The 10,438-nt window shown below is 38.2% G+C and overlaps 1 long non-coding RNA gene across 1 annotated transcript; it reads right to left on the reverse strand.

The window, feature by feature from the left end:
- Positions 1-4,649: 4,649 nt before the first annotated feature.
- Positions 4,650-6,507, reverse strand: LOC119471682. Its single transcript, XR_005200748.1, has 2 exons — positions 6,349-6,507; positions 4,650-4,868 (listed from the first exon to the last, which is right to left on the reverse strand). It is a non-coding gene; the product is annotated as an uncharacterized LOC119471682 (long non-coding RNA).
- Between the last annotated feature and the right edge of the window lie 3,931 nt (positions 6,508-10,438).

The following is a 10,438-nucleotide window of genomic DNA, read 5'->3' on the forward strand; positions in this document are numbered from 1 at the left end:
TTTTTTATCTTGCTCCTCTAGCTCTTTCAATTTTAATGTTAGGTGTCAATTTTAGGTCTTTCCTCACTTCTCATGTGGGCATTTATTGCTATAAATTTCCCTCTAGACACTGCTTCAAATGTGTCCCATAGATTCTGGTATATTGTGTCTTCGTTCTCATTGGTTTTGAAGAACGTATTTATTTCTGTCTTCATTTCATTGTTTATCCAGTTGACAGTCAGGAGCTAGTTGTTCAGTTTCCATGCAGTTGTGTGGTTCTGAGTTAGTCTCTTAATCCTGAGTTCTAATTTGATTGCACTGAGGTCTGAGAGACTGTTATGACTTCTGTTCTTTTATATTTGCTAAGGAGAGATTTACTTCCAATTATGTGGTCAATTTTAAAGCAAATGTGATGTGCGATGTGGTGCTGAGAAGAATGTATGTTCTGTGGATTTGGAGTGGAGAGTTCTGTAGATGTATGTTAGGTCCTCTTGTTCCAGATCTGTGTTCAAGTCCTGGATACCCTTGATTTTCTGTCTTGTTGATCAGTCTAATATTGACAGTGGAGTGTTAAAGTCTCCCACTATTATGGTGCAAGAGTCTAAGTCTCTTTGTAGGTCATTAAGAACTTGCTTTATGTATCTGGGTGCTCCTGTATCGGATGCATATATATTTAGGATAGTTAGCTCTTTTTGTTGCATTGATCCTTTTATCATTATGTAACGCTCTTCTTTGTCTCTTTTGATCTTTGTTGGTTTAAAGTCTGTTTTATCAGAGATTAGGATTGCTACCCCTGCTTTTTTTTGCTCTCCATTTGCTTGGTAAATCTTCTTCCATCCCTTTATTTTGAGTCTATGTGTGTCTTTGCACGTGAGATGGGTCTCCTGAATACAGCACACCAATGGGTCTTGACTTTTTATCCAGTTTGCCAGTCTGTGTCTTTTGACTGGGGCATTTAGGCTGTTTACCTTTAACATTAATATTGTTATGTGTGAATTTGATTCTGCCATTTTGTTATTGGCACATTGTTTTGCCCGTTAGTTGTTGCAGTTTCTTCATTGCGTCATTGGTCTTTACCATTTGGTAAGTTTCTGCAGTGGCTGGTACTGGTTGTTCCTTTCTGTGTTTAGTGCTTACTTCAGGAGATCTTGTGAGGCAGGTCTGGTGGCAATGAAATCTCTCAGCAATTGCTTGTCTGTAAAGGATTTTATTTCTCCTTCACTTATGAAGCTTAGTTTGGCTGGATATGAAATTCTGGGTTGAAAGTTTTTTTCTTTAAGGATGTTGAATATTGATCCCCACTCTCTTCTGGCTTGTAGGAACCCAAAGTATTTTCTAAACCACTGTCTTGGCATTTCTATCTGTAAATAAAAAATTAAGAATAATGACTTTGAATATTGGCAAGATGTCACCAATGAAGAAATACTGATTGTTCTTGGAGAATGAAAAAGGCTTTGCATGCCATAAGCCACTGTAGTTCTTCTATATAAGCCACAATTGTTCTTATGTGAGATAATGAAAATCCTCTGGTAAGGTACCTTCAAACTGGAATACACGTTTCCTTAGACATGCTGCCTTGCATTATGCCATCATTCTGATACCTTGCGTCACCACTGGAGGGGTGTAGCCTCTCCCAAGCCTTCCCCAAACATCTTGGTCAGCCTCTTGAGTGGCAGCACACACCTTGAGAGTTTAGCAGAGCATTTTGAAGCTTTGGTTCCATCCTTCCCAAAAGTTCTCTTGGTCCACTCTTTTTCAGGAACCTTACCTTATGTGGATAGCTCACTTTATGCAACAGATATGCTATTGGGAGTGGACAATACATTTTTTTGTGCGTGAACAGAATTCTGTGTTACACACATAGGAGGAGCTCACTATATCAACAACCTATTTATTTCATTTTATTATTATTTTTTTCGAGGCAGGGTCTCACCATATCATCCAGGCTGATCTCGAGCTCAGGCTCCAGTGATTCTCCTGTCTCAGCCTGCTGAGTAGCTGGGATTACAGGTATGAATCATCACGCCCAGCTTCAATAACTTATGTGGTGAATTACTTATAAATCAAAGAATCCAATACATTTCTATTTCAAAGGGTAGATTTTCTTAAAACAAGGCACACCTCCATACCCCATGTCTTTTTGCCATTAAACAAGGACCATCTTAGACTGTGTGGTCTCACCTTATTGAAACTCAGTAGTGATCAGCTCTCAGGATGCCTGACTCCCGCCTGCCTACCTACCTCTTCTGGGCAGATCCTACTCATTCCAGTTTCCTCCCACTTGAACAAACAGAACGTTGCTGTGTTTTCTCACCACAAACCTAGCCCCAGTCTCTTCCGCAGCTCACTTTCCCGACCTCTCCTGCTAAGCCTGGCCCTCCTGAGTCTCTACAGCCTGCAGCAGGTCCCAAGGTCCAGATTTTCTGGGCCTTGCTGAGAAGCATCTGTCACAGCCCTGTTGGGCCCTGAAAATCAGCTCATACCTGGACAAGGTGGCAGCACTTCTCAGGAATGCAGCTCTACCTCTCTGTCGCTACCTTTTAGTAGCTAGGACTGCAGTGGACAGAGTTCCTTATGTTGTTCAGGGTTTCCGTGGACAGCAGTCTGTGTCACTCATTCTCACAGTAAGTAAGTCAGAGTGCTGCAATTCTGTAATAAAGCACAGAACACGTGATGATAGCTCTTAGCCAGGACAAGCCTGCACTCTAAAAAGTGCCACTTCCAATAAGAGGGTGAGAAGACCCTCCAAACTCAGGAGCCTGGGAGCGGCAGGACAAAGCACAACCTGTACTAGCTCCATTTTCAGTTGGGGAACCTGGCACAGGAGGGCCATGAAGAGTTCATTGTCTATGGAAATGATGGAAATCGATTGTCCCGTGTGTACCCCACCGCTCCCAAATAATTCAATCCCTGACATTAAATGTGCACTGACTCACTAGGGTAGAAAATACAAACTTACTCCATGTATATTTTCCTTGGTTTGAATGACAGGCCGAATAATGGCCCTCCAAAAATGTCCGTGTCCTAATTCCTGGAACCTGTGACTATGTTACATTACATGAGAAAAGAGACTTTGCAGACATGACTAAATTAAGGACCTTGAGAGGAGGCGATGATCCTGGACTACCCAGGTGGGCCCAGTGTAATCACAAAGGTCCTTAAAATTGGAGAATTTTCCCAACTGTGGTCAGAGGGTGGCTTGGCTGCAGAATTGTGAGAGAGATGCGGTGTTGCTGCCTTTGAAGATGCAATGGTGTTTGACTCCTTTGAGCCAAGGAGTGCGGAAACGGTAAGGAAACAGCTTCAGCCCCAGAGCCTTAAGAAGGAACGCAGCCCTGGCGACACCTGGATTTCAGCCTAGCGAGACCCATTTTGGCCTTCTGACCTCCAGAACTGTGTATTGTTCTGGAGGTTAAATCTAATGGCATAAACTATACGCATTGCTCATAAATGTGTATGGTTTATGCCTTTAAATCTGTAGTAATTTGGCCATGACAGGAAACTAATATAGTTTGGAATCACAGTTTGTTAAATTTTTGCCACGATTTATCTTACTTGAATGCTTAAATGCCTTCAACACGTTTCTGTCTCCCAGAGGATTTCTGGAAACAAATGATTCCTTTGCCTTTTAATTTTTTCTTTCTTCGGCATGTAGGCTGAGGCCTTCCTAATTCTATCCATTAAAAGGCTCTAGCAATATTATCTCAGCATACACCCCTGACGAGAACAGGCCACACAGGATGCTACATTTTCTCTCTCAGTAAGGGCGGGTGGGGGGCGTTGTGCGGGGGCAGTGAATGCATTAACCAAAGACACACTCCGGGGAAGAAGAATGAAAGGAAGATGTTTTGACCAGCTTGACTGTGGCACTTCATCCCTGGAGTTGTTCCCTAGAGTCTAAATTGCCGCTGACTGGGCAGTTTTCCTTCTAAAAGCTTCAGGATGGCTGAGTGTGCCGGCCTGGAGGAAGGCCCTAGGGAGAAGACAATAGCTATGAGAGAATCACAGCTCTCACCCCTACCACTCCCCTCCCCAGCAATGAAAAGTTCAGAAAACAACCAAATGTGTGCCTCACAAAAATGCCTAGTCAAGCAGTTGTTTCACTTCTGCCTGTTGAACATTTGGGTCGCCTGATGCAAATGTTAAAGCTGTGTTCAAACCAGAAAAAATAAAAATAATAAGCTGTCAGAATAATTACTAAGAACATGCAAGGATTCTACAAAGTAAACTGCAGCCTGCAAAAAAGAGAATTGCATGTTAGCTAATTGTTAATTTTAGCGATCGCAGTGGCTAATTACCGTGGCACACATTGACTATTAGCTTGACGCCCTAGCACCTGCTTTCTCCAATGAACAGATTTCTTCATCGCTAGCACAGGAGCAAAATGTGTAATTATTGGCCATCATTGGGGCGATTTTTCAGTGATTCTTTTGTGCGATGTGAATAAAGCATAATGACATATTTTATTAGAGGGCAAATAGCTGTTTGTTAATGGAAATGATTTGAAATCCAAAAAACTAGAAGCTAGGAGCATGTTTTCGGTATCAGCGTGAATTCAAATGTATTTTCTTTTAACTCTTTATAAAAGGAGCATAGAAATCAAATCTAAACTGAGCATAATATATTTAATGATATGTACAAACACAGCATTGATTAATTACCTCAAACGCTTTCAGTAGTACACCATTTATTTTGTTTCAGTCATGTGTTAAATTTTAGTATTTCATATTTAAATCCTTATTTCTTGGTCCGAGAGTCTTGGCAAAGCTGGCCTGCGTCACACCTCATTTTCTGAAGAACTCTCTTTTTATTGGTGTGTGTAGCACTTGCAGAGAGTGCTGTATAAATCTAGGCTTCACGGCTTCCAGAGCTGGCATGCCAGCATCACCCTGAAGAGAAAAGCATGGATTAGGTTATCAACACCCTACTTACTGTCAGCCAAGGGGTGGAGTGTACATTGTCAATAGGGTTCCCTGAGGACAAGACCGGAATTCTTGCAGCCTTGGAAATAACATTCTCTTCCTTTTCATGACAAAATTAGTAGATCATTGCTGCAAGATGCTATAGAAAAAGAAATGTCTGTTTTCACTGATAGCATATATGATCATATATGAGAGAGAGAGAGTGTGTGTGTGTGTGTAAGGGGGGGGGAATATATCTAATTGGAAACAGAACTTTCATCGACAAAGATGCAGTATAGGAAATAGGCTTTTTCCGTTCACCTCTGTTCCTGACCTGACTCTCAGACTTCTGTCTACCTCCATTTTCTTTTTTTCTTCACAATCTTTGTATTTTCATAATCCATATTCTATTCATACTAGAATAATAGTTTTAAATATAGTGCTATGAAGCTTAAGTCTAAAGTCCTCTGGAACTCTCAAATGAAAGAAACCATTTGAGAGTGGATTAATGAAGAAATAATACTAACATGATCAACATATCCCTGTTTCGATCAAGCTCAGGGAAAAAAAAAACAAAAAAACAAAACTGGTTTGAAGAGTGTTTAATTTCACTGCATCTTTAGGCCTTATTTGTATTTCTAACTCTGAACACCCTGTGCTGAATTTCTCCTAAGCCATGACACAAGAAAACGCGCCTCTTGTTCTCAGGAAAGATTAAAGGGCTGCACTTGGGATGTGTGTTTGCTGAGCTTTCGTCATTTCGTTCCACTCTTGGGTTTGGTTATGAAAGTTGTGTATTTTCAAAGGTCATTGAAAGGCAACCACCTCTGTTTTCTGAGCATGGGGAACTTGCTCCTAATGGCCAGGCTTATTGTTTTATTGCCACTGTTTACAAACAGGGAGAAACTCCCTTGAATGGGCACTTCCTTTTTTTACCACTGGCTTCCCCACTATTTTAAGATGTAGATAAGTTCAGTATTCAGGTTCACTGTTTGACCCATTAAACTGGTATTGAGGTATAATTTGTGTGTTTTCCCAGTACGGTTGCACATAGAATGGGGTTCATTTCCACACGTTTGAATAAATTTATCCAGTTCAGTGAACCTGTTGTGAAGCTCAGCAAAACTCAGTAGGTGGCTTTAAAGTCCTGTAATTAGCCCATTATAGAAAATCTGTACTTTAGATTTTTGCACATTGGTTAATAAGCATAACATGCTTCATATATAAATAACATTACATTAAATGATGCAATATAAAGGAATTAAAGGCCAATGGAGTTAAACAAAATACTTGAAAGAGACCTCAAATTAGCATGTTTAATTCCAACTCACTGCACAGGAAAAGCCGCTTGCTCTTACTGTACCAGTTCCACACAAGCTCACTATAACATGGGCCGTGCCCACAGTGCCCAGCTCTCTATACAACCTACCTGTCTTCTGTCAGCTCTATGAGCTAGGGATGGACTTACCTTTGCCTCATTTCCTCTCATTTCTGATTATGGACAAGGAGGTGAGTTGAAGGGGTAGAAGAAAATAAAAGAAAAAGTCCCACCATGGCTGTTTCATGATGCTGGCCTGAGCACTTCCTCTGATTCAGAGATAGATGGACCTGGCCAGGCACTTCCTTCTTTCGCTTGCTTTTCTCACTCAAGTCAGCTTGGCAATCATTTCAGAATGAATTGCTGTGCAAATGTCACATATGCAAGAACTTACCTTTAGGGTTTTAAATATTTTATTAGAAATTTTGCTCTCAAACCCTGTGGAATATTGCCTCACTCTGGCCTATTTGAAAAGGTGTTTTCGTCTCTCTATGGAAGGAAGTTATAGTTTCATTTAAATAGTCCCCAAATATGGTATAACAGTAAAGTTCACCTGTTCATGTGAATCCAAGAATAAGTAAACATACAGAAGAAGTTGCACTATAGTTACATAATCAATAACAGAAAATGGTTGGAGTATAACTCAGTCTACACTAGAATGTAAGGTCTATGAAGCCAGGAGCATTGGTAGTTATATTGCCTTTTTGTATTCGCCTCACTCAAAACCATTCACTCATTAATTAGTTCATCAACTATTTACAGAATACCTACTGTACCAAGCACAGCAGCAGACTTTGGAGATACAATGGTAAACTTAACCCTGTCCTAGATAAAAGAACTTGGCAAGTTGGCAATAATTCAAACACACAGAATCAACAAATGATCAATTTATGGAATCACTAATTTGCCAAAGTTACCAAATGCAATGATTTACCAAAAACATGTTTCTTTTAACTATTTGTAAAATTTGCAACAATGTATATCAGATGGTTTTAGTTGGCTAGTTGTTATTTGCTCTTTATAGCAGCATTTTAAGAAATAACTTGTCAAAACTAAGAATAATTTACTCTTCTAATAAATTTTAGTTTATATTTAATCGACAGATAATAATTGTGTGTTTTTAAGTGGTATAATGTGATATTTTGCTACATGTGTGCATTGTGGAATGATTAAATCAAGCTAATTAACATACCCATCACCTCACATACTGATCATTTTTGTGGTGATAACTTTTAAAGTCCAATCTTTAAGCAACTGTGGAAGATACAATGCATTATTATTAACTATAGCCACAGTTCCATGTAATTAGATCACTGTAGCTTATTCCTCCTATCTCCTGAAACTTTGTATCCTGTGATCAGTCCCTCCCTTTTCCTTTCCACTTCACTCCTCCCAGCTCTGATAACCACCCTTTTATGAGTTGAATATATTTTATAGTCATAAAATATTTCATATTTTTATCCAACATTAAATTATTTCCTCTAGAAATATTCAGCCTTAAACAGATTTCTTTTTAAATTCATTTACATTTTCCTCAAGTAGTTAGCAGTTATAGGATTATTTTGCTAATTTTAATTGATATTTTAAAAATTTTCATTTTAGGCCGGGCGCGGTGGCTCAAGCCTGTAATCCCAGCACTTTGGGAGGCCGAGGTGGGTGGATCACGAGGTCAAGAGATCAAGACTATCCTGGTCAACATGGTGAAACCCCGTCTCTACTAAAAGTACAGAAAAATTAGCTGGGCATGGTGGCGCGTGCCTGTAGTCCCAGCTACTCAGGAGGCTGAGGCAGGAGAATTGCCTGAACCCAGGAGGCGGAGGTTGCAGTGAGCCGAGATTGTGCCATTGCGCTCCAGCCTGGGTAACAAGAGCAAAACTCCGTCTCAAAAAAAAAAAAAAATTTTCATTTTAATTTCTGAGAGTGATATTGGCCTTAGGATATGATATTATTGTTTCATTGTTTCCCAGTTCACTCTTATTTTGCCTATGTTTTAGCATTCTTAGGATTTTAAACACATTTTTAGGATTTTAAATGCATTTTTAGGATTTTAAGCCAATAAAATCTTTTTTAGTTTTTGCAAGCTGAGTTATGGTAATATACAAATCAAATTTGAGGTTTTATTGTTCATTTCATTATGCCAATTCCTCTGATTCTCCTCACTTCTTTTATGCATTTTAAACTTGTGTGCCTTCATTTCAAATCTTTTGGTGCATTAAAACCAGGTAAAGTTATCTCAATTTCTCCTTGTTAGAAAATAAAAACTAAGCATTTCGTCTTTAGCTTCTACTTCTAGTTTCTGTCATTTTCTACGTTTTTCAAATTATAACAATAATTAGTATTATTTTCATAATTGTTCAGTGGCTGGTGGACTTAATTTTAGCCTGTAGCAATTAAAATTTTTAATTTCAGCATGACACATGGAATGAGGTTGTTTCAATTGATTTAAGAGTTTTTCCCTATCTTTCTAAACATCATTTAAAACTTCTCTTCCAGCGCTTTTATATTTTTTCACCAATACCTTGAATGGCAGATCAGCCTTGATTTTATATTCCTAATAATTAACATCCAAAATCTCTGCAATTTACATTGATTTAGTTGCTCTGAATCCTTCTTTAGGAATTTCATGCTTAGGGAAATGAATATTAGAATTGGGATACTAATCTTAAGTAGAGTTTATATTACTGATTTCTTTTTTTTTTTTTAAAGAGAAAAGTATACTAATTTAATAAAAACTCTTTCAGAAAATAGAGAAGGTGTAAATACTTCCAAGCCATTTGACGAAAACAGTGTTACATGACCAAACAAGAAGAAAACTACAGTCAAATATTTCTCCCAAACATACTCCCATACAGTACTGTAGTACTGCAGTACTGTAATACATTTTAATAAACGTAGCAAATATGATTCAATTAATATATTAAAAGACAATATAACATGATGAAATGGATTTTATAACAGGACTGCTGGGTTGCTTTAATATTCAAAAGTAAAACTATATTATGTGTGTGCAGAAGAAAGGAGACAAAAACACATAATGATCCCAATAGATCTAGAAAATTACATATGGCTAAATTCAGCATTATTTATGCTAAAAAGCTCTCTGCAAGCTAGTAGTAGAAATTCCTTAATCTGATACAGAGAATGATTTTTTTAAAAAAAAACTACCAATAACTTATTTACAGCTGAAAAGCTAATTTTATTTTTCTCTATGATTTTGCAGAAGACAGGGATTTCTGCCATTGCCTCTTCTAATCAACAATGGAAAAATCTAAACAGTTTACTAGATGGGAAAATAAATCAAACACATGCACACTGGAAAAGAAACCTAAAAGCTGTCTTTATTCTCAGACAACCTGATTGTGTACATAGAAAATCCTAATAATCCCACTATAAAGATGCCAGAAATAAAGTTTAATAAAGTCAGAGAATATGAGGTGTCTATAAAAAATAATCAGCTAAAATGTATGTGAAAATGCAAAAAAAAAAAAAGTGTTCAAATTTGAAAAAGAACAAATTTAAAGAATTTATACTCCCCTATTTCAAGATTTACTTTAAGGCTATGGCCTTATGGTTTTTATTATTGAGTAATAAATATAAACATAAATATAATTAAAAGTAGGACAAATGAAGAATTGAAAAAGGATGATATTAATTTAGCAAATAATGTTGTAGTAACAGATTCTACATTGGACCTCAAGACTCCTCCTGGTCCCTTAGATACACACCTTTGTATAATTCTCTATCCATGACTATGGCTAGGACTATTTACTTATTTCTTTGTTTACTTGTTTAGAGATGGGGTCTCACTCTGACACCCAGGCTGGTGTCCAGGGGCACAATCATCACACACTGCAGCCTCCAACTGACTCCTGAGCTCCATATCCTCCCACCTCAGCACCCTGAACAGCAGCTGGTACTACAGGCAAGCCCACAACTCACAGCTAGAGACTTTTATTATGGAAAACAAAACCCCTTCTGTAATTAATTTACTTTTATAACACAGGTGAAGAAATTTCACTGATGTAGATGTAATTCAGGTTGTAAATTGGTTTACTTTGAAGTCAGGAAACGGGATTATCTTGAGGAGACTAAGCAACACAGGTGAGCCTTTCAAAGAGACTGGACCATTGCTTTATGAAGAGATCTAATTTGGAAAGTCTGTAGCAGGGACTCTAGTGCCAGACCAAGAGCAGTGCTCAGCTGTCAGCCAGCAAAAAAGTGAGGACTTCAGTTCCACAAT

Source organism: Cebus imitator, unplaced genomic scaffold (assembly GCF_001604975.1).
Source record: "Cebus imitator isolate Cc_AM_T3 unplaced genomic scaffold, Cebus_imitator-1.0 Scaffold69, whole genome shotgun sequence".
Taxonomy (NCBI): Eukaryota; Metazoa; Chordata; class Mammalia; order Primates; family Cebidae; genus Cebus; species Cebus imitator.